This window comes from Ornithodoros turicata, chromosome 7 (genome assembly GCF_037126465.1).
Source record: "Ornithodoros turicata isolate Travis chromosome 7, ASM3712646v1, whole genome shotgun sequence".
In the NCBI taxonomy this organism is placed as follows: Eukaryota; Metazoa; Arthropoda; class Arachnida; order Ixodida; family Argasidae; genus Ornithodoros; species Ornithodoros turicata.
The window spans coordinates 49211067-49237644 of NC_088207.1; the positions used below are offsets into that span (position 1 = coordinate 49211067).

Sequence of the window (26578 nt, forward strand, 5' to 3'; positions counted from 1 at the left end):
GGCGTGGCACACCGCGCACATCTAGAATTCCAACTGAGGTGAAATAAATATGTGCTTAGCTCATACTTAAAACGTTGTGTTCAAGGTTGCATGTAACTGTGTAATGAGTTCCTAGTTTGAACCACGAGGGGGTAGCTTCCAATCCTTAGCACGGTATCTTGTCTTGGGATCGTCCCACAAGGATCTTCTCTTTTCCAACAATGTCCTTTGAAACGTCCACTCCGTGAGCTGTCCTGTGCATCGAGCGCAGCCCGTGAGGATTCAAACAGAATAACAGGCCCCTTCCGACACCTTGTCACATCATACGGCTGCAGTTCGGCAGATGACGTTTTCAAACATTTTGAAAAGCCGCGCATATAAAACAAAATTGTTATTGGCGAAAGGGCAACCGAAGCACTGCCTTCATTGGTTGAATAGCCCCCTTCTCCCTCTGTGTCCTCTTCCTCTACTTTGCGATTGACGTCACACCTGTGGAATTGTGGGACAGCTGCGTCTGCTTTGGTTCGCGTCGTCTGTTGTACAGCCTGCAAACGCCGTGCGCCAAACAAGTTGGTTGGTTGTTAGTGTCGCCTTCTGGCTCTAGAAAGGGTTTCCTTTGGATTTTTGGGACGGATTGCTAAAAGTGCGACGGAATTTACAGTACATTACAATCAAGGTATGTTGCGATAACTATCTTTGATTATGGATGGCACGCACGTCGACTTCGTGTGATTTCTTTTTCGCGCTGTTTGTCGGTGAACCGTCAGCTGTTTGGGTGTGCACGCGGTGCCCGATGGCAGATTTGAATTTCTTCGATCGACATCATTGGCAGTGTGCTACGTCTAATTGCTACTTGAAAGGATATGGGTATTTCGAAAATAACCGGCGAGTGGAGGTGCATGCCCACAGCAAGATGACGATATAGTTTATGCCGCTCTTTATGCTTATCGGTATGCATCGCACTTCGTTTACATTCGAACAGTAAACATTGTTTTCACTGATTTGCTTTGCAATATTTTTTTTTTTTTTTTTTTTTCTGGCGTACCTGAACATCCTGGGGACTACAAATGCAGATTAGAGTGCTCTTATGACGCACAATAACACGCTGGTAATTATGCGTCAGTTTTTTTTTGTTTTTTTTTCATAAATTTTATTTTATATCTACGTATTGTCGGAGACACTGTAGTTGAGCCCATTTCCTAACTTGCTGCTGAGCTGGTGCACAAAAAAAGAAAGTGCAATTCTTCCTCGTACAGCAAGATATGAGATCGAACATTGATTATCGTCAGCAGTGCTTCGTTTCTATGGTGTTGTTCACCGTATCAAAAATCTGATCTCAATCAGATGCCGAAGCGGAGAGTCGATACATGGTGCCTGATATACGTGATGTACTTTGATAGCTCGATATAGTTGTTATATTTGCCTCATTATAGCCTCCTTGTTTGTGCCAAAAATGGAAAATTCGCCCGGCAGTGAAGTATCGCTTTTGCCAGCAATATTGTTAAAAATGTTCAAGTTCGTGGCAAAAGCCTTTTGTCTTCAAAAACACTTTCTCATAGCTTTACGCCTAAACTTCTCCATCGTACAAACTCATATATGTATACATAGTATTCCGCCTAGTTTTGTTTCCTGTAAACCAGAACCCTGATGCGTAAGATGTATGTTTCAATTTGTTTCTTTTTCTTATCGTTTTAGTATGTATTTTAATCGGTCAAAAGCACTCTTCGAAAACGATAAGATAAGGGAACCTGTCAAAAGATAGATCACCGCCATCGTGTCTTAGCTAATTCAAAGGAGTTTGCGCTTACCGTATTTCCGGAACAGTTATCGTGAACTCCTTCCTATGTACTATGTGTGGCGGCTGTATTTCGGCGAATAAAGTCACCGACAGGTCAACTGTGACCAAAAACAACGACAATGGAGCACCTCTGTGAGCAGGTATACGTACCTGCGTGTTCTATATGTTCTTATATCCATCATTAAAAATTCGGTGGCATATATACACAACACATCAGGGACACTTATAGCAAAGAAATACGACGGATGAGAAACAAGTTGATTATTTTTTTTGTCAACATCGACATCAACAAGCTGATTCGTGACTCTGGACACGATATTGTATTCGTATCGAACCGATTGTTCCGTTAGGGACCGTGTCGAACTCCTGTTACCGACAGAGCAGAACAATCGCACGGGCCTGCTTCCGTTGATTTAGCGATGTGCGTCCATTGATGACCTATTTGCGAGACTTGTGGCCACAGCCAGACGTGACATTGTTGTTGCGTTTTGCTCAGAAACAGTCTAAGGAAGTTCTCGACTACATCACTTTGCGAAATGTCGAGAGAGAACGTCTGATAAGATGGCCTATAAATGCAGACCAACTAGTGGACGAATTTCGTCGCGGACAGTCAATGGGGTACAGTGCTAGTGACAAACTGCATGCCAGGAGGGTTGTTCCGATTGTTGCAAAAGAAGCCAACTGCATGGTATTTTTTTTGTTGTTCACTCGCTGGATCAATTGTGTTTGTAACGTATTCAAAGTACCGAATCGCGCAACGCTTTTATTATTCAACAAATCAACAAATTTATTATTGAGGATAATGAGTTAGGTGTCTCATTGCCACAGGTCATACTCTGCCAAGTAAATCAGCTTTGTGATCGAAGTTTTTTAGAGATATGTTGTTACCGTTGAAGGTAAACTTTCTGCAACTTTTTTTTTTATAGCTTATTTAAGTAATTTATTTTCACATATTCATCTATGTTAGTTTCACGTGACAGGATGTGATAACGCAGCATTTTTCTGGTATTTGCGAGTCATTATATAGCTATGCTTCTGGGGTGTAGCGTGAACTGCGGATCGATGTAGCGTTGGCGTCACCAAATGTAAAGTTATACTTGAGAGATCTCTACCGGCACTTTGTTTTTATTATGGTTAATTATTGTCGCCCGGTCCACGGTGCCGACCTCCGTACTCTTGAAGCAATTCAAATCATGTGCGAAAGGCCGGTGACGTAGGTAGGGTGAAACAATGTTTCCGTCCATGCGGCATGACCCATTATTTCAAGCTGTCACGCGGAAAACAATTCGAAAGAACCGTTGTTGAGTGTGCTTTCGAGGTATGACTAGGCATAAAAACACTGGCATCACGGAAACAATAAAAAGAATCACCTAATGAGCAGCAACAGGAAAAGAGGGATTGCGTAATGTAATAACCGAGTGACGCGAGAACACGTGATTCATGAATCCTTCGGCTAAAAAGAAAACTCTCTTCGTATACCTGCCACTGATTGGATATCAACGCGACCGGGAAATGTTGTTTTGAGATTTAAATTCTACATCATGACGCAGCTTTTGAAGAGGACTGTCGAATTTAAGAAATTATTAAAATGCGAAATTATTAAAATGCTGCCGTTGAATCTGCGCTTCTTGATTGGTGATCAAGTACGCTAACCATTACGCTACACTGGCGCAGGTTCTTTGGTACTCTTCTCGTGTACGCACACACACACACAGGGCGAGGTAGTGGTTTCTGGTGGACAAGGCTAAAGGTAACTGCTTTAGGGTTGTAACACACAAACCGTCGGACGAACAGTGTTCCAGCCTCACAGAACAGTTAATTTCTATCTTGATTACCAGAAGCAGAATCAGTTAACGCACGATATGTGTAGAAAAAGAGAGAACGTAAAACGTAAAAAAAAAGTGACAGAAATGACAGTCTGTCCCAAAAGCATGCCTGCATCTTATGAAAAAACACCTTTATGCAAAACAACCTCTGCAACGTTCATGCCCGCCAAGGATTTTCCGAGCACCTTCCTGTACCCTTCTAATGCACCCCCATTAAGAGAGAGAGAGAGAGAAAGACGAAAAAATGGCATAGCAAAAATCTGGAAATCGTATATGGCGGGCTAGAATGAATATGAATATGGCGGGCCTTCTAGCCCGCCATAAATCGTATGAAATTATGTCTGTCACGCCGCCTGTGGAACTCCAACACCCCCAGAGGATGAACGATATATTGGGCAGATCCCTGATGCCGCAACAATTACGAGTATTTCAACAACATTGTTAATACCACCATAATGTAAAAGCCTGCAGTCTGGGCACACAGAGGAAGACGCGAACACATTGGCTCAAACACTATTTGAGTCGTATGTTCGTGTCGTCCCTCTGAGTGCCCACAGACTCAGGCTTTTACATTGTAGAGTTCTCCTACCAGCTGGCCTGTATATATATACGCCATCTCGTTAATATCACCACTTATTTCTTCAATTAATCCCATAATGTACTCGTCATTTTCTCTTTCTTCACCTCTTCTCCGTAGAAATCGGGGGAGGGGGGGGGGTGGAGGGAACACAGAGCGCCCATATTATTTCAAGGGCATCTGGGCACACACAGACACGAACACACCCCTCTCTTCATTGCCAACAATCAGCGTGCGTGCACTCAATTTTCTGCCGGCTATCTTCGCACAATGGATAATGAGCTGGCAGCCGGGATCTGTCTAAGCGCACGGATGGCTACTGGCCTCACTTCAAGCATTCGATAAATCATTTGGATGACTCACGCTTTGAACTCGGCATGCCGATACCGTCTCCAATACAGTGCAGTGCAGCGCTCCGCATTATGTAAGAGGGACGAAGCTCCAAATACCTGACACAGAAAGAGGCAACCATGTGGTTCCTCGGATGAAGAGGATGACGCTCCGGGCATCCTTTTTTTTTTATCTCCGTTGAGACTATAATTAGATCCCCGGTGTAGAATACTAATGAGAAGTAGCCGCAGTGTTTATACGGTGGTCCCATATAGTGTGAAACCGGGATCCGGGTGAAAACTGATAAGTTGAGCTTTTTGGGTGCAGCCGGTTTCTCGGTATAGGGATGGTGTTGTGAGGATCGGAGAAAATGTAGGGCTTTCTTGTTACAGAACGGGTATGGGCCGAGAAGCGTGATATCCTTTCGCTGCGCGTCCGAAAACGAGGTTACGTGTACAGGAACGTGTTTGTTTGCGATGGGGGGCGAAGTTATTTAGCCGCAGTAGAACAACAACCGCGAATAATACCGAGGCAAACGTATAAGTAGCTGGCTAGCTAACGAAGGTATGTTGTGTTGGAAGTAAACACCGGTCAAAGTGTAAAAAGGGTGTTTTGACGATGTGTCTGACAGTTGGGAAATTTAATGTAACGTTTTTGGGGCTTTACGGTTTGGTGCAGGTGCTTCCACAAACAATTAACTGCTTCCAAAATTACTTCCATAAACAATGAAAATCACGTACTAAAGTCCTCAAGTGGGGTTCTTGGATATTGCACATGTTTAGATCGAAGCAGGCACAAAAACGGAACAAGAAGACAACCATGCGCACCTTTCGAGACTGAACGTTTTGAGACTCAGAGAAGTTCGTGTTGCTACGAAAGAGTCGTCGATCAGTGCTGTCAACACCCGGCTGTGTGCGACGTGTCGTTGTCTTAATTGCTTAATACTAATGGCCTAAATATGCAAATAATGGGTCTTACATGTGGTACTCAAACGTTATTCTGTCAGCGATTTATCAGTTGTACCTCTCTGTGCAGGCCAACACTATTAATTATGTTGAGTGTTGCGCGAAATCGTCGTTTGGGGGACGCAATTTTTTAAATATTTTCATTTTACTGTTTTTATTTTATTGTCCTTTTACTGTTGCGTATGGAGCACAGCCATCGCACTGCTTTACACGCATATTTTATAGCTGTAGACCCTCTGGAGATATTCTTTTTTGCGTGTGTAGGTGGCACATGCGATATTCACGTGACCGAGTGGGCTGCGAACGACTTTATTATTGCCAACGCAGCGCATATTCAAGGTGTACTCTAGGAACTCGTCTATTTTTCAAGGTTAACCCACCCATCTTTGTTTCGTATATCGTTGTAAAAAACATGATGCGCGGGCGTTATCTCGGCGTTCGGGAGGCTGTTACCCTCCACTGTCACGCCATGTGAGTTGGCATCGTATATATTTTGCGGTGTTTATGCGCTGGTATTACTTTGTTTCCTCCGTGGTGTTACCGGGAAAGTTGCACTTTTTCAACCTTAGAAAGCTACTCCGCTATCTATTGAGCACTCGGTGTACTTCACCACATAACATGCTGATGGCCAACATCACTCAGAACAGAGCTTCTCCGCATAGCATTGCACGCTGTGCGGCAACGCTTCTCATTCGCAGAGAGAGAAGCGTACGCCTTTTTGTGGCAATGTGGCGAAACCTACAGGAGAAAGTGCCGATCGTACACCATCACCACCATTGTAGCTGTTTCCACCACCACCACCTTTAAATTGTCATATATCCAAATTGCCACAAAAAAGGCGTACACCCCCCTGTCTTTTCGAGTCAGAAGTGATAACTCTACACTCTCAGAACAGAACTTCACCGCATAGCACGTTGTGCGCCAACCACTGCCACGATAGGGTTACCGCTTCTGATTTGAAAAGGGAGAGAGGGGCGTACGTCTTTTTGTAGCAATTGTTATATCCAAATTGCTACAAAAAAGGCGTACGCCCCCCTCGCTCTTCGAATCAGAAGCGGTAACCTTATCATTCGTAGCAATGGTTGGCGGACAACGTGCTATGCGGTGAAGTTCTGTTTTTTTTTTAGAGTGCATTGTGCAGATCGACTGATTCTGTTATCGCTCTTCATCAGTTGAAAGCGCTGTGAGAACGCCTCTTTGTGACCATTAACGTATCTCTTTGGGGTTCATGATTTGTCGGGAGCGTGTTATGCAGGTAAAGCTTCTTACGTTCTTTTTTTTTTTTGGGGGGGGGGGGCTATAGTTGTGACGACGCCCACTTCTGTGTGGCCGACAGCGGCGAGCCGATCCTGCCATTATCCCCCCCCCCCCCCCTTGTTTTTACGTTTATGTCCAGCTCGAGTCTGTGATATTGACTACCATATAGCTCTCCCAGACGAAAAAAACGTCGTCCAAATTTGAGATTTGGAAACGCTATGTACCTGTACTACCAAACAAAACTGCACAGCGCTCGGAGGAGCGCGCGACCGCTAAACCACGCGTCGCTGGTGCGTCCGAACCGCACCCAAAGACGCAGTATGCGTGGTATGCGTCATGAATACATTACATTTACATGCAATGACGTCAGGGTGATTGCACAGAAAAAAAAAAAAAAAAGTCGGGAAATTCCACTTCACAGTTCGCTACAGCCAACCATGAGAGAGACGAGGGTTTTTCTCTTTTTTTTTCTTCTTTCCTCTGTTTTCCCACTGATTGTCACTACGTGTTTTTGTTTTTGTTGTTCCTCCGTTAGGTGCAATGAGATATTTTCTTCATCTTTTTTGTTTGCTGACAATTCTAACCTTTCGCGCATAATTTACCTTATGTCATACTCATATGCAGTGTCACGATGACAATGTACTCTTAGAAAAAAAGGGTGTGTTGTAACTCCTTTTTGAGAGTAACCCTTGCCACATATATCACTCCCTTTTGGAGTGTACAATACAATAGAATACAATACAAAAGGGAGTGATATATGTGGCAAGGGTTACTCCCAAAAAGGAGTTACAATAACACTTTTTTTTTTAAGAGTGTCGCGCAATATGAATAGTAATTTTAAAACCTAAGCGATACGAAGCGAATAAGTTACATATAGTTACATATATTTGCGAACAGTTATGTAACCGAAGCGAATACGGAAGCAGATAGTTATACCAAACACGCACGCAGCGTAAGATCTTTGTATGAAACGGCGCTCACTTTGTCTTATATTCTCTTTTGTGAAGTTATTGCACGTACACGAGTGCAACTTCGGACCTATTCGAAAAAAAAAAAAATCTGTTTTGAAGAGACATCGATTCGAAATTCCAATATTGAATTCCATATTCGACTCTGAAATCGAATCGAATATGCAATTATTCTCTTCCGTATTCGAAAAATTCGAATTTTCGCGCTGTGTGGAGGACATACGAGACGACCAAGAACTATACGCACATTTCTCCGAACAATTCGCAGTGAAATGTGACATTAACCTGGTTTTGTTCTAATGCAGGTAGGTTGTACCGAATACTTAGCATTTGTTTAGTGAATGCTTGCATCAGGGCTATTATTTTATGTACTCTATATATGGTAGCCAAAATTGACAGCAATTCATACAAATAATTTTTGCGTTCATCATCTACTCGCATACTATTCCTCAACAACACCAACAAATAAGTAATGATGATGTGGTGGCGTGTTTCGCCGCTGAGGCGGCGCCCTCAAAAATGCACGCATAAACTCCGTAACGCGCTTTTGCACGTCGCATATATTCCCACTGTCTGCAACAATCTTGTTCTATTTCACTTTTAATTTCTCCGCGTGTGGGCCTAGTAAAGTGGCTGCGGGAAAGGAACTTTCTTCTCCCCACTTTCACCTTGACCTCTGTCTGAACCGTGAAAAAAAGTGTCTGGGGGTGCGGTGCGCATGCGCGCAAACCCGATATTCGCCATAGAACCCGTTTCCGTGCAACCTGGCCCTTCCACGCTGGATTTCTCTTCCCAGCAATCTGCAGAGTCTGCAGGCCATTCCGTCACGCCAGATTTCTCCTTTGTTCCGATCCTTTTGTCAGCTCACGATTCCATCAGGAATCTTTATTTTTATTTTTTTATTTTATTTTTAGGTTCTGCCTTATGTTTCTCAGAATTCGTCTGCTAAGTCGTTACGACATCCTTGATGCAAAAAGATTTACATTCAGACAAGGATGTGAATGAATGCGTTATGAGTAGAGGAATGTTGCTGCATGACAGACGTTGTCATTGTATCGTCCTTTTAATGAGCGACTGGGTCATTTGTGATTCTTATGGCAGCACATGATACACATTAGACGCTGGCTGTCCTGCACGCTACAGACATACCATTCATAGGATGAGAATCAAAATGCGGGATAACTGGTGAAGCATGATGAAAAATGAAATGCCAAGATGAGAGGAACACATAGATGAACACGCCGAGAACTTGTGGTGTTCGTCTGCTTGTTCATCTGCCTCGGGGTTTCATTTTTCGTCGTGACATTCTAGTCGTGATATATGTTGCAATGCGTGTATATGCTGATGAGCTGCATGGATAGCTACACTTTCTGACATACATGAGGCATGTTGCCGTCATGGCAAGTGATACTGCCCCTTTTCTTGATTTTTTACATGGAAAATGTTGGCAGACGTGGGAACAAACGTGAGCCAATCCGGAGAGGGCTGTAGAACAATATAAAAAAAAAAGCCACTGAAGATATAAAGATATAATACGTACAAGCTTTCGCGTGGTGGATTCCGCTTAATCAGGTACGATAAGAAAAACTATGTTTGTGCCTTGAAAAAATTTCTTTTTGTACCTGATGAAGCGTGGTCCACCACGTGAAAGCTTGTAGATATTCAATCTTTAGAAAGCTGAAATGTCTTTTTGTTTTAGTGTTCTCTGTAAAAATGTAACACATCAAAAACAGAAATTTTGACACCCAGACTGAGTGAGAGAGGCAAAGTCTTGACGACGCTCTCTTTTTTTCTCCCTACTATTCTTCCTAGACAACGGCGACGCGGACGCCGTTTCTGATTGGACGAAAAACTCCATCGCGAGCATCATCATAGTTATTGTTAGCTCTAGACATACATATATAAACAATACTATGAACCCTTTCGCATGATGCAGCCATCGCAGCGCAATGGCAGGTACTTTAGACATTAGACACAGCTCTTCCGTTTGCATGTATGTAATAGCAAACGCTGCAACCCGGTCAGCGACAAACAGACGCGAACTTCGTCCATCCGCACTGCATATATACACGTGACACTTCCATCCGGTCGCCCGCCCAGAGAATCATTACACGGAAAGTACACCGTTCCCTACTATTATCTATAGGACCATCAGTCTAGACGATATGTATGTATAGATAGCTTCTGCAACTCGACCATTTGATATTGCGAGCATTGTTTCATTGACCTCAGCATGTTTGCGCTCATTTTGTTATCGAAATAGTACGTAATAGGGGATATAATAGAAAGAGATGAATTCGACGTTTTGTTTTTGTTTGGAAGATTAATGTCAGCAACTATACTCGTCCGTAATCGGATCGTTATAATCACGAATTACCATTGTCCTTACCGGGACATGATCCGTTCTCAAATAGTATACGGACGTCCCTGTCTCGGAAATATATTCATCGTGTTTAACTAACGTCGTATTATGAGGGTACTAAAGTGAGCACGCCCTGGTCATTGTGGACTTGACTATTTCCTGTGGTCACAAACTGACGAAACGCACAGCAATTCAGCATAAAAGGATTATGACGAATACATATATCCTTGAGGTTTGGGTTTTGGAAAGGGAGCGAACAATCAAATGCACAAAACAGGACAAGACTCCATAAAAGGGGTATAAGACTCGTGTCCTTTATGTATAAAATAAGATGCTGCGCGACACAGAAGTTCCCACGTAAGAAGTATCGACTCACTCCTATCAGATGCCTCAGGGCATGCAGGCTAATGCTGTACACCCTGCAGGTTTCGCATATAATAGACGTACATCGTTGTAAGAGGAAACATCGCTCTAACAGGAAGACACCACAAGCGAGTCACCGAAGCTTGCTACTCCACGTCGGCGGGAAGCGTCGTTTCTCGAGTACGCAGGCATTATTCGGCATAAGAAATTTTCTACTGTTCCTCATAAGGAAGCTCAACAATCCTGTTTTCCTTCGCACGGCGCGCATAACGTCGCTGTCACTGTAAATAACATCGTTGAGTTAGTTTCGTATGCAACGAACATCGCCTTAATCGCGAGACTGGTGCGCCTTTTGAACAGGTTCTGGTATGAGTGCAGCAATATCTCATTTGCGAAAAGCCAACAAAGTTACTGAAAGCCCTCCACTTCGCAGTAACGCCCCACTTTGAGTGTCATCCGTACGGTGGGTATAAAAGGCTCCAGCAGACGCACTGACGCAGGATCACTTCGCTTTCCAAATTCAATGTCAATTTAAAGAAGCGTGCCTTTAAAATCATGCACATTTACGTGACAACATCTTGATGTACTTGATAAAAAGCACCCACATGGTTGCCGTATGTATACTTGTCGTGGTCATTACAGAACAAATTCCATACGGACAAATTTATCACACACGAACATATAGCCCGAGGTCGTTATACTGTTCCGTATTGTTACACCGAGCAATCTAAAGGTTGCTAAAAAATTTCGGGGCAAAGGCAATTGGAAAAACGAACCTTGGTATACTAACGGATCATCAAGCGTAATGTACGTTCTCTTTCTTCTTCTCCTTTTTCTTTGGTCTGAGTAGGTTTTCCTTATCCGTTGTCGGATTTTACCTTAATGAATTTTCAAAGCTGAACTTGAGACAATGCACATACTTAGTGCGATGCACTTTTTATGTCACTGACGTTTTCGAAAAACGATGGCTTCCGCGGGATGCTCTTACGAGGTTGGATATATGTTAAAGAGCCGTACGCGGAGAACAGGAAACGGCGTTTATATACTATATGGATTCTTGGGGAAAAAGTGCATCACTTGAGTGGACAATTTCGCTCGATGAGCCTAAGAAACGCGAAATAGTCCTAAGCGAAATAGTGCTGAGACTGGATTGGAAAGAGGCCATCGCACCGAAGCTATTCTACCGGGGTTATACATTCCGGTGAATGGTATTTCTGCACGTACCGAATGTAAATGTCTGCAAATGTCATGTCATTTATACTCGTTATTTTGATTTTCTCGCGGATTACCCTATTCCATACCGCGGCCATTTAAATCTTCCTCACGTGAAGACGAAATCCGTCGTCTGTAAGCCGCGGTTCACGATTCGTGCCCGGAGATTCTTTGGTGAGACCTGTCGAGACGTACGCATTCTTGTGTCAATTATGATACATTCAAATACACACAAAAAGGCGTACACGACCCTCTCTTTTTCAAATCAGAAGCGATAAGACTCTCATTCGTGGCAATGGTTGGTGCAGAGCGTGTACACTCTTAAAAATGAGTTTCACCGCATAGCACGCTCCTAGCCAATCATCATCTCGAATGATATTGTTATCTGCCCTGATTTGTTGAAAACGGGAGGCGTACGCCTTTTTTGTGACAATTATGAACAGCATAAGTGTCACAAAAAGGCGTACGCCTCCCGTTTTTAACAAATCAGGGCAGATAACGATATCATTCGATATTATGGTTGGCTAGGAGCGTGCTATGCGGTGAAGTTCATTTTTAACAGTGTAGAGTGCATGACTGCATAAGTGTCACAGAAAGGAGCAAGCATTTCAACAAATTGCGGAGAGAAGGATTCATTAGGGATGACGGCAGGGCCTGCGATGAGGGAGGGAGGGAGTAAGGTGACCGCCTTAAGCCCCGCGCACGAAGCCCTCAACCTTTTTTTTTTTAATATCAAGTATGCACTTAATCGTGTGAAACAGGCCCCGCGATGTGCCTTTGCCTCAGGCCCCGCACACCCCTAGCACCGGCCCTGGATGACGGTATAGCCTAGGAGCGTCTTATGCAGTGAAGTTTTGTTTTGTGCAGGAGTGCAGGGCACCGCACACTGACATAGCACATGTGGTGATACAAGGTTTCGAAGACGCAGTGTGAAAGTGGGTACAACCCAGTAGTAAAATCCAGCGATTGTCAAGTGTTGTTCTTCGTGTATTGAGGCCAACCCTTCAGGCCCCATCGACTTCGTTTCACCGAGCCGTCACAAATTGGGCGTTACCGTCTCGAAGTTTTGAGTGACGGGGCGAAATTACCCGGTCAGGGGTCACGCGGAAGCTGTTCACAAGCATCGCATTCTTCGTATCCTTCCCCTATAAAGAATTGACACTTCATATTTCACTTCCCTCCAACTGCTTCCGACATCCCCTTTTAAACAATAGACTGTCTTCTGATGTCCGTTTTTCTTTTCTCTCTCTCTCTCTCTTTATAGTTTTTGTAGAAACGTATACAAAAGTGATATGGCGCGTTTCAGGAGCAATTACATTTTGTAATTGAGGTTCTGTGTTTTCAACACTTGTCGCAAAACCCGAAAAAGCACGCCATATATATATACGTTCGACAGATTCCCAAAAGTATTGCATTTGATCTTTCAAACTTCATATGCTAATCAGGAACTTTGGGAACTAATGGGAACTTTACGTGGGGGAGGGGTATTTCCCACTCGTTTCCCTTTTCCAAAAGCACTAAAAAAGCTACGGTTTCTCGCGGGGGACCCCCCCCCCCCCCCCTACACCAGTGAGGCCAATAAACTGCTCCGACATATGAGCCAAGGACACGGCCGAATTCGTCAAATTATCAGCAGCGGTAGAGCTGGATAGCAGTTATAATTCAGTACACTCAGCAGACACCTATCGTTAATTTGGCCTCCTAGCTGGACAAAGGCTCAACCGGTACACTGTCACTCAGGACAACTATCATTATCGTTCGCAGTGGCTACCTCGCACTTCACGATAATTAATTTTAATCGCGCTCGTTATCCCTTACAGACAGGCGAAAGCACTGACCGACTGAGACAGCCTCATCACAGGCTCTGTATACATGCCACATCAGCTGTTGTTGTTCGTGCATATTTCCCCCTGGGGAACGAACGTGCATGTAACGCGGTCCGTATATCGACGAGCAAGATGGTGCAATCTATGCCTTCCTGTGGCAAGATAACGCGACATGTAATAACGAGCTGTTACGTCACAACCAGCACACACTGTCGCGTTGGCTGTCAATGACGATTGCAAGTGACATCGAGCAGACGACAGTCTCTGTCATTATATCGAGGCAGGAGGCGCTTATACAATGAGAACGCAGGCTGTCATGCACCACGCGGGTGGCGTGGGGACGCGAATATGACCTTAATTGACACCGTGCACTAACAAACGATGATGCAATAAAATATGGTCGTGTGTTTGCAGACAAAAGTGAAAGCGTGTGCCGCCGGCACTTCGTTCTGTTGTGAGAACCCACCCTCAAGTTTCGGAAGTGAGCAATTGTAGCCTATTGCCACCAGGGCCGTTGTCTCGTAGAGGAACTGTCAAGTGTCTGGTAGGATCTTCAGTAAGGGTGGGAACGGTTTGACGATTTCGTTTGTTGTGGGGATGGGGACTGAGAACGTTGTGACTGGTGTTTGTCTGTGAGATGAGTGCTGGTGAAGCAATTAGCGACGCCCGTGGGCTCCGGGTGCTTCCGGTTAAGGTCAATGTCTTCTGAAGTGGTGGCTCGACGCGTGTTTGACTTTCACCCCAGGAAATCCAACGTGCTGCGGTAAAGTGAGATCAATATGGGGGTCTCTCCTGTCCAAGCGAGGCCGAAAGCGGGTGGGGGAGCCTACAGCAAGTTCTGACATGCATCACAATTATTGGTAACGCGTTCCAAGGCAAATACCGCTGGGGAATACCGGGTACCCAGTTCGTTAGTTCTTCACGCGGAAACTGGATTACGATAGCCGTCCCCACCCAACAGTAAACGCGCGCGGGGAACTAAATTAAGTCGTTTTCATTTACGTGTATTGAGGGTCAGACCGTGTGGTCATTACTCAGACGAAAGACTGACCTTCTGCGTCTGGCGTTCGAGAAAGCCTACTCCTTGACCGTGAGAAAAAAAAAAAAAAAAAACGAATAGAGCAACGTCCCTGGAAGCACGAGCTCGGAGAGCACTCGTGCCAAATAGGACGTTCTTGTAATGACTGTTATATGGAGCACTTGATGGCGCTCTGATTGATGGCGGTCTGATCTATCGGGTGGAATAATGTGAACCTTATGGAGGCAATGTAGTGAAAGTGTGTAGACCTGTCAATGAGACACTGTAAGAGTAGTGCAAAAGGAGCTTCATCTATTCTTGCAATAGCGTTGCCTCAGACGTGTGGGTGTTTGTAGCGATTTCGAAATTCGTTCGTGCGATATTCTGTAGTATTTTTTTTCTTTCCTTTCCTTTCGTCAGACACCACAGTCTCATGGCTTCTACGACGTACCCGAAGAGATCATACGCGACTTCGTGATTTTTTGACGGTTCACGATCTCTGGCATCTCATTTTCTTTCTCTCCGAGGCACTCACGGACACAGCAGGATGGCACCCGAGCGACTATTGCCCTTGGCTAAACTCGAACTGCCCGTTAAGCAGCTTTCCTGTACGTTCTTGCAGATTTACAGGACCTGTACGGGGCCTCCTGGACCGTAAAAGTGCGCGGTCGTTTATGCACTTCCATGGGGTGTGCCTCCTTGCATAGTGAGCAAGCGCAGCGTGACAGCGGTAACGATAAGGGGCCCTGATGGCTCAATGCTTCATGGCATTTGCCTTGTCCCGAGGAAGTGGAGCCAAACTTTGGCCAAAGATGCTTACGACAAGAGCTGAGTGAAATTTGCGCTATAAACTATCAATATAATGTGTTCACTCAGCAGGGCGCGCAGTCAGTAGTTCACAAATTACTTGTACTTTTGTCCAGAGCTGTCATGTGCAAGGGTCTCTGCTAAAGTACGTTTTTCTTTTTCCGCTGTTGTTGCGTTGTGTCACTGAGTAGTTTGTGGCGCTTCGCTTCACACATTTAGAGATTGGTTTGGTTTGGTTTTAAGAAAAAAATAAAATGGAGATTTTGGCCTCACAGTGTGAGGCCCGCAACTCCACATCACTTGCACCCAGTTACTTTGGTGGAAAACTCCTGCAATGATGATGCCAATGAAGAGGAGGAGGATGGTGATGATGATGATGATGATTAGTGGTGGTACCAGTGGCCTCTACATCTTATCGATAGCTCCACTTGATTAATTAACTGCAGAAGCGCGATGTGTCTCCATCCAGACTTATGCCTTTCGTGAACAATAAAATCGTGCATCTTGCTGTCGGCCCTTCCAGAATACTGAATCATGGCACCCGTAAAACAACTTGACGTTCGCATCACGAACCCTGCAAAGATATCCCGGCACATAAACATCCCGTCCAGCGCAAACACCCGACCTGTCTTGAGTCACACAAAACACCTACAACTTCCCTGTCACCATATATACATATCTGACTCACTCTGAGTTGGCGCTAGCTGAATGACTAAGCGTCCAGCTTTGCTAGTGGCCAGTAAAAAAATGAGACAATCAAGGGGAGGGGGAAAAAGAAATCGATGTGAATGGAGAAGTTATATTGCGAGTCGAGCATCAATGAGTAACCCTGGAGTGATGCCGTATGGTCACTGACCGAACGTCGGACGCTTCCGGCCCTTCCGGCATCGTCTGCTAGCGAGCTTTCATAGTTGCCAGACGATTGTGGCAGTACAAGCGGATGTGCACCTACCCGTGTGGCCGCCCTTCTTTGTCCGTGCTCGGTTGCGTTATATGGCATGTGCACGACCGGTCAGCTATAGCGCTTGCGGTTTCGGAATCTTTCGGTGAAAACGAGGTATATCGTTGGTATATGAAGGGCTTCCCACGGTTTAAGTACACATGGTCGTTTCGATGATGAAGTTTTTCCTTGTTGAGAATGACATTCTCGTTTCGTGGCTGAAGGGATGAAGTTGAATGACATTTTGGCGAATAATGACGTTTGTTTTGCCGGTGCACTTAAGCAACGCGACGACTAAATATGTGTGTACAGCAATGAAGAAAGTCTGGAACAGAGAGAGTTATGACAAAGGAGGTAAAGAAGTTGATCAACTCGTCATCGTTCGGAAAACCTCAGACAGCACAGCCGGCGGTGGGATTCGAACCCACCACCTCCCAGTCTTCAGCACGACCTTGGCTACCACCAACGGGCGGAGGCCTTATAGCCCACTCGGCCACGCCACTGGTAATAAAGAATATGAATGGCAGATTAAAAACGCGACTGGCAAACCAACGTGAATGGCTCGTGTAAAAGTAGATGATTGTTGGGTGCGTTTCGTGTTATGATCGAGAGGTCTGCCTGCCGGTACGGGAATCCCCGGGGAAAATACCTAGACAGCACGGCAAGTAATAACAGAACTTTCACCGCGCACCGTGTTTTTCACCGTGTTTTTAGAGTGAAGGGGAAGTGACGACAATATGTTCGAGATGCTTACTGTATGAAACCTTAGCTATAGACTGATGAGTATTCGTGCCTGTTGTGTTGTGCATCTTGTTTTACTTTGCCTAACGTTCATGTGTGACGTGGAAGTCAAAATAAGCGGTGAAATATACGGAAAATTTATTTTACGTGTGATGAAATCGGTCAGGACTTCATCAGGAAACCAATTGTTTGTGAGAGCCGTTTAGGTCCGTCCGTAACAGTTGTGGAAAGAGAGAAGGAAGAAGTTAAAATGGGGGAGGGAAGGTGGGGGGCGAACATCAGGATCGGAGAAGATGGCCCCACAAAAAAGCTTCCGCATCTAAACGTGTTCAACAAAATGCTCAAAGAAAATGAAACCAGATTATTATAAGTTAAAGGTGGAAGGTTATTACATAATACTGAACGATGCCGACAACCACTTACGCGTACTAAGCGTAAAACGTTCCTGCACTGAAGTGCACGACGCCTCATATAGGCCCATAAATATGCGACGAAACAAGACTTCCCATTCACGTCTGACGGAAACGTATATACCCAACACGTTCATCTTCAAGCTCAGCCGACCAGCTATATACACACACCCTTTCGTTCGAGCGTTTTTTTTTTTCCTTCACTAATTTTTTTCCTGATTACACGCGTGTGCGTGCATCTTCTGCGCTCTGAATCCGCCGTCAAATAAACATCCACGTAATTCCCTTTCCAGCTCAGACGGCGGGAAATGATCTCTCTTGCTCAATTTCCGCGATCGTTCCAAAATCACTTTCGGGTCGCCATTTTCCCGAGCGAAGCGGAAGCGGACGATTTTAATCGCATTTTGCGATTCACCGCTGGTTGGCTGAGCACATTCGAAAGTAGCGCTATAAATATTCCTCGCATTTCTCTCTTTTTTGTCTTCTTCTTCGTAGCATACCCAATAAACCCAGCAATAAACTACGCAATAAAGTAGTTTCCGCATACGTGTGGTATCTTCCTTTCTTTGTTCTAAGTATACGCCGCTCGACATCTTGTATCTGAACGATTCTGCTGTACCGGATTCGATACGCTTTCGAGCTATACTTAGAAACGTGCACTTCGAAATATCCGTTTCCGAAATAAACGTATATCCTCCTCCCCCTCCCCGTTGGAGCGCGTTAAGCGATGTATATAGTTGGTGGTTATCAGTGGATCTTGCAACTTATTGTCTGTGTGCAATTACACTCTAAAAACAGAATTTCACCGCATAGCACGCTGTGAGCCAACTATTGCCACGAATGATAGGGTTATCAATTCTGATTCGAGGAGAGAGAGGGGCGTACGCCTTTTTGTGGCAATTTGGATATATGGTAATTGCCACAAAAAGGCATACGCCTCCCTCTATCCTCGAATCAGAGGCGATAACCCTATCATTCTTGGCAATGGTTGGCGCACGTACAGCGTGCTATGCGGTGCAGTTCTGTTTTTAGAGTGATATCCTTGCCTTTACACTCTTAGAAATGAACTTCACCGCATAGCACGCTCCTAGCCAACCAGCCTCTCGAATGATATCGTTATCTTTCCAGATTTGCTGAGAACGGAAGGCGTACGACTTTTTTTGTGACAATAGAGAGTTTTAGTGTACGGTACGCTATCGCCTTTGCGTACGTAAGGGATAGCGTTGGTGGCTCTGCGCACGCGCAAACCATAAAGAGAGCTTCGCGCAGTGCACAGAACCACCAACGCTATCCCTTACGTACGCAAAGGCGATAGCGTACGGTACGGTACACTAAAACTCTATTGTCACAAAAAAGGCGTGCGCCTCCCGTTTTCAGCAAACCAGGGCAGATAACGATATCATTCGAGATAATGGTTGGCTAGGAGCGTGCTATATGCGGTGAAGTTCATTTTTAAGAGTGTAGGGATGTCTATGTTTTAAAGCATCGAAATCTGAGACACATATGCAGTTAATGTAAAAGTCTTGTCAGGCTCTAAAGAAGAAGAAGAAAAGAAAGCGTACTCCGCTATTTTCGCTGTAACTTTGCCTGCTACCAGCTCCCGTGGTGTAGTGGTTAAGATGATCGCTTTCCACGCCGAGACATGGGAGGTGACACGGGTTCGAACCCCGTCACCGGCTGTGCTGTCCTGAGGTTTTCCCTGGTTTTTCCGAAGACTTTCCAGACGAATGTCGGCACAGTTCCCCCTGAAGTCGGCCCAGGACGCACACTAACCTCCCCCTATATCCCCCACTCCTTCCTGCTGTCCTCTCTCCATCTGTCCACGTCTGTAAGCCGCTCATAGCCACAGTTGCTTCGCGGCGCTAACATGAAATTAATAATAATAATAATAATAATAATAATAATAATAATAAAGCTTCGTCTGCTCCCGAAAATTCGCTATCATATGAAAGGCATGTGTGTATATGATGATCAATACAGCACACAGTACACTCTTTCCCATTCAATCAAACTCAACTCAACAGATGCGCCCAATGTGGATGGGATGTTCTGTTCTCGATGCTCGCGGATACAGATTTCAGACATCATATCCTACAACGAGGTCAGGCCTTATAGAAGTACACATTCTATAATGACGCGGGAGATGGTAAATGCAACATGTATCCGGCAAACGGTTAATACGCATCGCAGACGCCATGTAAGATAACTACATGTCGCGTAGCACACGTCACAGTAGGAAGGCGCTTCTGCAATTTAATCGACCAATAAACAACGAAAGCAGATCAACCGTGTCAAGGAGCTCCCTCGGCCACTGTTTCTCTCGCTGCTCCCTTTTTTGTCGATAATGCCTGTCTCTGCTGGGCGTCGTCTTGTGAATTAAGTCCAAGTGGAGCGCGCCTTGTCTTTGTTTTCATTTCGAGCGAATTGTCTCGACACATTCACTTATCACCACTTACTGCTCACTTGACGCCGTGTATACGCCATGCCTTAATTCCGGAGGCGTTTATATTCCGTGCGTATACTTTCGCCACACCTTTAGTGGACAGCAGGGAGCTGACACAGATGACAGCCCTGATGTCATTGGTTAGCTTTAGCGTGTCCGAACTACAGGGTTGCGAAGCAACATAATTGTAGCACGAGCGAGAGCCACAATATGGTGATAGCGACGATTTAGCGTCTCGGTTCATGCTAGCCAGTGATCGGACATTTATATTGCCCTTAGAGATGCGATAACGTACGTCGTGCTCATTAGATCAGTAGCGTTTGCCTTGACAAACTGGCATAGATGCGGGCGAGCTGGTGGATGAACTCTATACTGAAGAAGCTTGATTGATTGATTGATTGGTGAAAGAGGCTTGTGCTATGGGCGAAACACAGCATAAGGATATGACACGAACTGCTAAACGTTTCCCTTCATTATATACGCGATGTACCTGCTTGATCTTCGATATCCTTGCGCCAGAACACTCCAAACGCGATGTACCTATAGGTGGGTATCTTCTACTAAAGTGTGTTGAGGAGTCCGTACCCCAAGAAGCTCCTGTGGCGATGCCATAACGACGTTATTCATCCTGTCTCGTAGCGCTTCCCTTGCATTGTGATACATATAACAAAATACCATCAAGGGCTCGATGTCTGCCAACACAGCCACTTGTCGTCCGACGACCGCCTGGAAGGTTCGACCACTATAACCTGTAGTATTTCTTGTACACTCTTAACAGGTTGGCTACGAGCGTGCTATGCGGTGAAGTTCATTTTTAAGAGTGAATAGAAGCCAACTGACGAAGAGGAGCGCTTAAAATTTTAGTGATTTTAAGGCGAATTTACGAATTATTATATAATGCTTGCACAGAGGAGCTTCGCAGAAAGTTATTTTTGAAACGACTGTATTAACACGAAATTCCACAAGAGGGCTCTTACACCTCACACGAAAAATAAAGTAACCGCGACAAGGCAAGCAACAACAACAACAAATAAATCGTGACTATGACATGTGTATGACATGTATATGTGTGTGTTGTGAAATGCAAACTTGTCCTGACCTATCCAAAAGTGGCCGTGTCGCCCGAGTGAAAACGCTGAAGAAGAAACTCCCAGAAAAAATATACAGATTCAGTCGAGTGCTATTCCTGCTCGTGCTGCAGGTTGAATGGCTATAAAAGGGGGGCACACGATTGATGGCCGGAGAAGCGTGCTCAAACGTTCGGCTCCGCTTCATTAGCATTTGTGTTCAGGCAAAGCAGCGCACGTAGAATATCAATCACTCATTCGGATGCACACACTAGCTAATGCAGAAATAACTTTGTTTGACCGCATGGGAGGATGCAAGGAGCTGGTACCATGTGTGTGTATATAGAGCTTGCAAGATAAATTTTGGCGTGTTGTTCTCCCTCGCTCCGGCACACTCCAAGTCAGTTAATCAATCAATCAATTTCAGGTGCCTCATTACATGACTGTCAAAATGTTATTGCATAGGTGGCGCTAGCTGTCACGCATAACGAAATACCCCTTTAAGCATTGCAGTCCTGGATGACATTAATCTTGTTGTCGATACCCTTAACAATTAACTCGTGACTCTGTACCCGTAATTACACTGAAGTTCCTCAGTAAAGTTCGTGGATAGGTATTTTAATTAAGCATGTAGTTCAGACACACTACTTATAGCACTGCAGTGCCCGTGGCAGTCAATAGTTTGATACAGAGAGCCAGACTAGTATACTACCGTTGTCCCGCTGTGGTCAAAGACAATCAAAATGTAGAGACAATAGACCTCTACCCGAGAAACGTCATCATGACGTTGGTAGACAGACTGAAACCGAAACAAATCGGAAGGGGAGGGCTGAGTTCCACGAATGGACACTTGTTCGCTGCCTCCTATTGAAAGAAAAGTAGGACCGAACGTCGCGTCCCTTTCAGGGACCATCGTAATCCCCTCAAGAACTTGGCTTTCGGGCGCGACCTTGTTCGCCCCTAGGTTCGAGCCTAGTTCAAGTCTACCAAATTGGTGGCGCTGTCGAACACCATGACGTCATTTGTTTACAAACAGGGAGAGGTCTATTCTCTAACGCGATGAAACTCCCCAATCACAATCACAAAATGAAGTTGTTGTTGTGCGCTGTATAAGGTAAGTACATAGACAGAGGGAGCTATTAGTATTGTGGCACACTATACTTCGCTGTATCATCGTCGTTTCTTTTCATTTTTTGTTTCTTCTGTTCTTTTCCCTCTCTCTGTTTCTTCTTTCATTTGTTCGGATTGAACCGAAAGAAAAATAACCGGAGATTGTGGCTTTTTATACCTTTCACTTTTGTGTTATTGCTATTGTTGTGCAAATCTTCCGTGGACCAAGTACGCTGTAGTTCACCCGCCGCTCAAGACAACTCTTTGACGCTAAGAAGTCTCAGAATAAAAACATCGTGCCTCAATATAACGAACGACAGCGACACGCACGTGGTCCCGACCGAGCGAAACCGAGCAATCGCCTCCATTTCTCACCGCCGGAAGGGTTACCCTCCATAAAGTATCGCCGTCTATGAATCGAGACAAAAAAAAGGGGAACAGGCTAATTGCATCCCCGAGGACAGGAAGCTTCGCCCAACGTATTTATATATCGATATTTTACGCTTCCCCTAAGCCACAATGGCCGCGAGCACGGTTAGTCATTTCATCCCAGCAGGCGACTTTCTTTGCGAGCCGCTCTAGCCTCATTCCTGACTTTGTCCCACTGCGTGTCGCTCCGCCCCGTGGCAAACCAGTCTCTCTCCGACTCGTGCAAATTGATTTCGATGGTCCCGTGCCATTTCTTTTCCAAGATAGGAGCCTAGATGCCAAGCGTTCTTTTTCGCGGAAGTGTGTCTGGAGGAAGTTTGTTCTTGTGGCCAAAGCCGTTGACAATCCTGCTGGAAAGGTCTCCTGGAACGTGCCCCGGAGTGCCAGCCATTAAAAGCTGTGGTTGGATTACGTTATGCACCGAGAGCCGCTATGCGGAACAAGGATGGTCGAAGTAATGTTCGGGTCTGAATGCAACAGGATGTTGCCTGTTACGGCCGTTACGGATATCGCTCGCGCAGAGGCAACGTCGGAAGGGTTTTACGTAGACCCCCTCTGTAGATATTGCTGACGAGACAACTTTGAATATTTAGAATACGTTCATTCTATACATGCTGTCGAAAAGAAAGTCAACGCAGTTTCTCATCAGTCTTTAGATGCTACTCGTGGTGATACTTTATAGCGCTCCAAAATTTACTGATATAGCCGCGTGCTTATCAAGTCTTGGCTGTGAGCGGCGCACAGAACGCGTGGATACATGAAGGCAAGGAAGGAGTGGGAAGTGTCGGTGTTTTACCATTCGTCCTGGGCCGACTTCACAGCGGAACAGTGCAGACACCCTCGGAGAGTCTGAGGAAAAAAAAGAAAAAGAACCGAAAAACCCTGAGGCAGCACAGCTGGTTTGAGGATTTGAATTCACTACCTCGCAGTCGACATTGCATGACCGTGCATCTGCCAACAACAACAGATCAATTGATGATGATGTTGATGATGTGCATCTACCAGGAACGAGAGAGGAAGGTTCTAACAGTTTGATTGTTCCACATATCGCTGAAATTACCTATTCTGGGGCTTGCTACAATGCTGACGTTGCTGAGTCAACAGCAAGACGGGTCGGCACAGCAAGTGTCTGCTAGCATGCGAGAGGGAATTAAGATTTATTTTCGGGATCTCTCTCACACGCTCGATAGAGAGTTCTCGAAACAGGTTAGATTATGAGCGGGTTAACGCTTCTTCGGTGCTGATGAGAATCAACGTCCGCTCCCACGTCTTCTTATATGGCGATTTTTTATTTCTTATTCTTAATTTTTTTTTCTCGCTCTCTGCGTACTTTGCGAACTAGGTTACCACAGGGAAGTCGCTAAGCCTATCAGAAATGAACGACCTGACGGGATCTAGAATAACACACGAGGGTCTGGCACGTGCAGATTGTATACACACTTCGAAACTTCACCGCACAAACACGGAAGTCGACCGTTGCACAGAATGATACTGTTTTCACTCCAAGTTTGTGGTAAGTGCAGGGCGTACGCCCCTCGTTTTCAACAAATGCGAAGAGATAAACATGTCATTCGGAATAATTGCTTTAGCCGGCAGTGTGTTCATGCGGTGAAGTTCCGTTTTAAGATCGCAGGATCAATATCCGCGCCATCCCAGCTATACACGCAAGAAAAGAATCCATGATGCCATCTTCTATCGCTTTTTAATGGCGGTAGTTACGAGGCGTGAAAATGCCATATTCAAGGTTCTGGTGAGTTAATTAACAGAAATGATACAAAGAGAAGAGACAGTCCTCCTATACACAGCGCCCTTTGTTTCGTCGTGCTACAACACTTAGATGATTGGGCAACGTGTTATTGCATTACAGGCCGCCCGCTGCAGAGATGAGAGAGGGAGATCGATTTAAAGGGACATTCTTTCAACGCGTACGAGTTGGGAAATAATAGCCGGTTCACCTTTTTGCTCCCTCCCACACCGTCAGTGTCTTCATCCTCTTGACTATAACCGTAAGGGGACCTCAATTGGTGTCTCCAGACCGTAACTATTTACCATGGCGACACACACAAAGCGTTTGCCCCAAAAAACGGGTCGGTGACAGAAGTTTTGCAACATATGTCACAGCCACGTGATTGTCCCAGTGATGTCGTCCTCGCAATATAGTACATGTACAGTTCGACATATGCGTAATAAATGTGATTGGGTTTTCCACCCGCCCTGTGTATGGCTCGTTACAACATCTCGTCGCCGATACATGGATCGTTGAGTATACTGTGTAAATAACGTTGACAGGTGTCGGTCAGGCACACCTACAAGTGTAGCGTGACGTAATACAAAAAATACGGTGCAATAACTGTGTCTGAAATGAAGCAACTTATATATATATCGCTTTCACGATACCTTATTGTCGTGATAAGCAGAACAACGCGGACCAGGAACTTGACCGCATGTAACACAATAGAGACCAACCGTTGCATAGAATGATATATACCTGTATCACTCGTTATTTGTGGAAAGCATAAGCCGTACGCCTTTGCGTGACAATTAACGCACCTGGATAATTTTCACAAGGTGGCGCGCGCTTCTCGTGTGCAACAAATCACACTCTTGAAACAGAGCTAATGCCAACCATTGCATAGTTGCGCAGAATGATACCGCTATCGCTCCTGATTTGTATAAACCGCGGGGCGTACATCTTTTTGTGACAATTAACAAAACTGCGTAAGTGTTACAAAAAGGCATACGCCTCCCGTTTTTAGCCAACCAGGAGGCAGAACGATGTCATTCGGGATAATGGTTGGCTAGGAGCGTGCTATGCGGTGAAGTTCTGTTTTTTAGTGTATGTTTTCGGGACTGTTATCCTAAACATATTCCGATGTACACTCTTAAAAATGAACTTCACCGCATAGCACGCTCCTAGCCAATCATCATCTCAAATGATATCGTTATCTGCCCTGATTTGTTGAAAACGGGGGCGTACGCCTTTTTTGTGACAATTATGAACAGCATAAGTGTCACAGAAAAGGCGTACGCCCCAACAAATCCGGGCAGATAACGATATCATTCGAGGTGATGGTTAATTGACTTTGAGCGTGCTATGCGGTGAAGCTCATTGCCAAGAGTGTAGGACGTGATATTGCGGCCAAAAGGGTGAAGAAAAAAAAAAGCGAAATTTTCAAGTTTCGCATATTATACTTGTGTAAACCAAACGGTAACCTGTCGCCGGGCGAATAAAATATGCCTGGCCCCGTTGCACCGTTTGCCACTAGCCTGACTTTAGCTCATATATTGAAGCGCACGATACTATACACCTTCACGTGAATGTTGTATCGTCAACGGCGGCGTCTCTATACATAAACAACGAGCAGGAAGAACAATTCTCTGGGTGGTCATCTTTGCCATAAATCTTTCCTTCCACGAAAACAAAAGACGTACGAGCGATGCTACACATTGATGCGGGTCGTCTGTTAAAGTATATAGTCGCTTTTCCATTGCGTGACATAGTTCCGTCAAAGATGAATCCAAGATTAACCTCCAGGTTCTTTTTTCATCAAAAGCGGAAGATATGTCCCATTTTACTAAGGTTTTTTAGTGATTGTCCAGGGCAGCCTATTGTTCAGCCGTCAGCGTCGTAATGCTAAGAAACCTCTTCCTCCGTGAAGATACTTCCTTGTTTCACTCTAACGGAGAGATGTGTACGTTTCAGAACTCATCCCCCACGAACCACTTCTCCGAGTCCTCGAGCAACGAGTGCGCAAAAAATGTGTGTTCTGCAGCACATTTTGAATTTCTATCTAAAACGCCTCCATGTCATCACCATCACGTTTTTGTTGTTGTTGTTGTCGTTGTCAGAGTTTTCTATCCTTGTTCCTTTCACATTTGTAAGCTACACTCTTAAAAATGAACTTCACCACATAGCACGCTCCTAGCCAACTATCACCTCGAATGATATCGTTATCAGCCCTGATTTGTTGAAAACGGGAGGCGTACGCCTTTTTTGTGACAATTATGAACAGCATAAGTGTCACAAAAAAGGCGTACGCCTCCCGTTTTCAACAAATCAGGGCAGATAACGATATCATTCGAGACGATGGTTGGCTAGCAGCGTGCTATGCGGTGAAGTTCAGTTTTAAGAGTGTACAAACTCTGCTGC

The 26578-nt window shown here is 45.0% G+C and overlaps 1 protein-coding gene across 1 annotated transcript in view; it reads left to right on the forward strand.

Annotated features, from left to right (window-relative positions):
* The first annotated feature begins 467 nt into the window (after positions 1–467).
* The window catches only part of LOC135401389 (uncharacterized), a 51368-nt gene continuing 25257 nt past the window's right edge, over positions 468–26578 (forward strand). Inside the window, exon 1 of the mRNA XM_064633778.1 lies at positions 468–655. The gene's annotated coding sequence lies outside the window, so the exon portion shown is untranslated. The remainder of the gene's footprint in view (positions 656–26578) is intronic.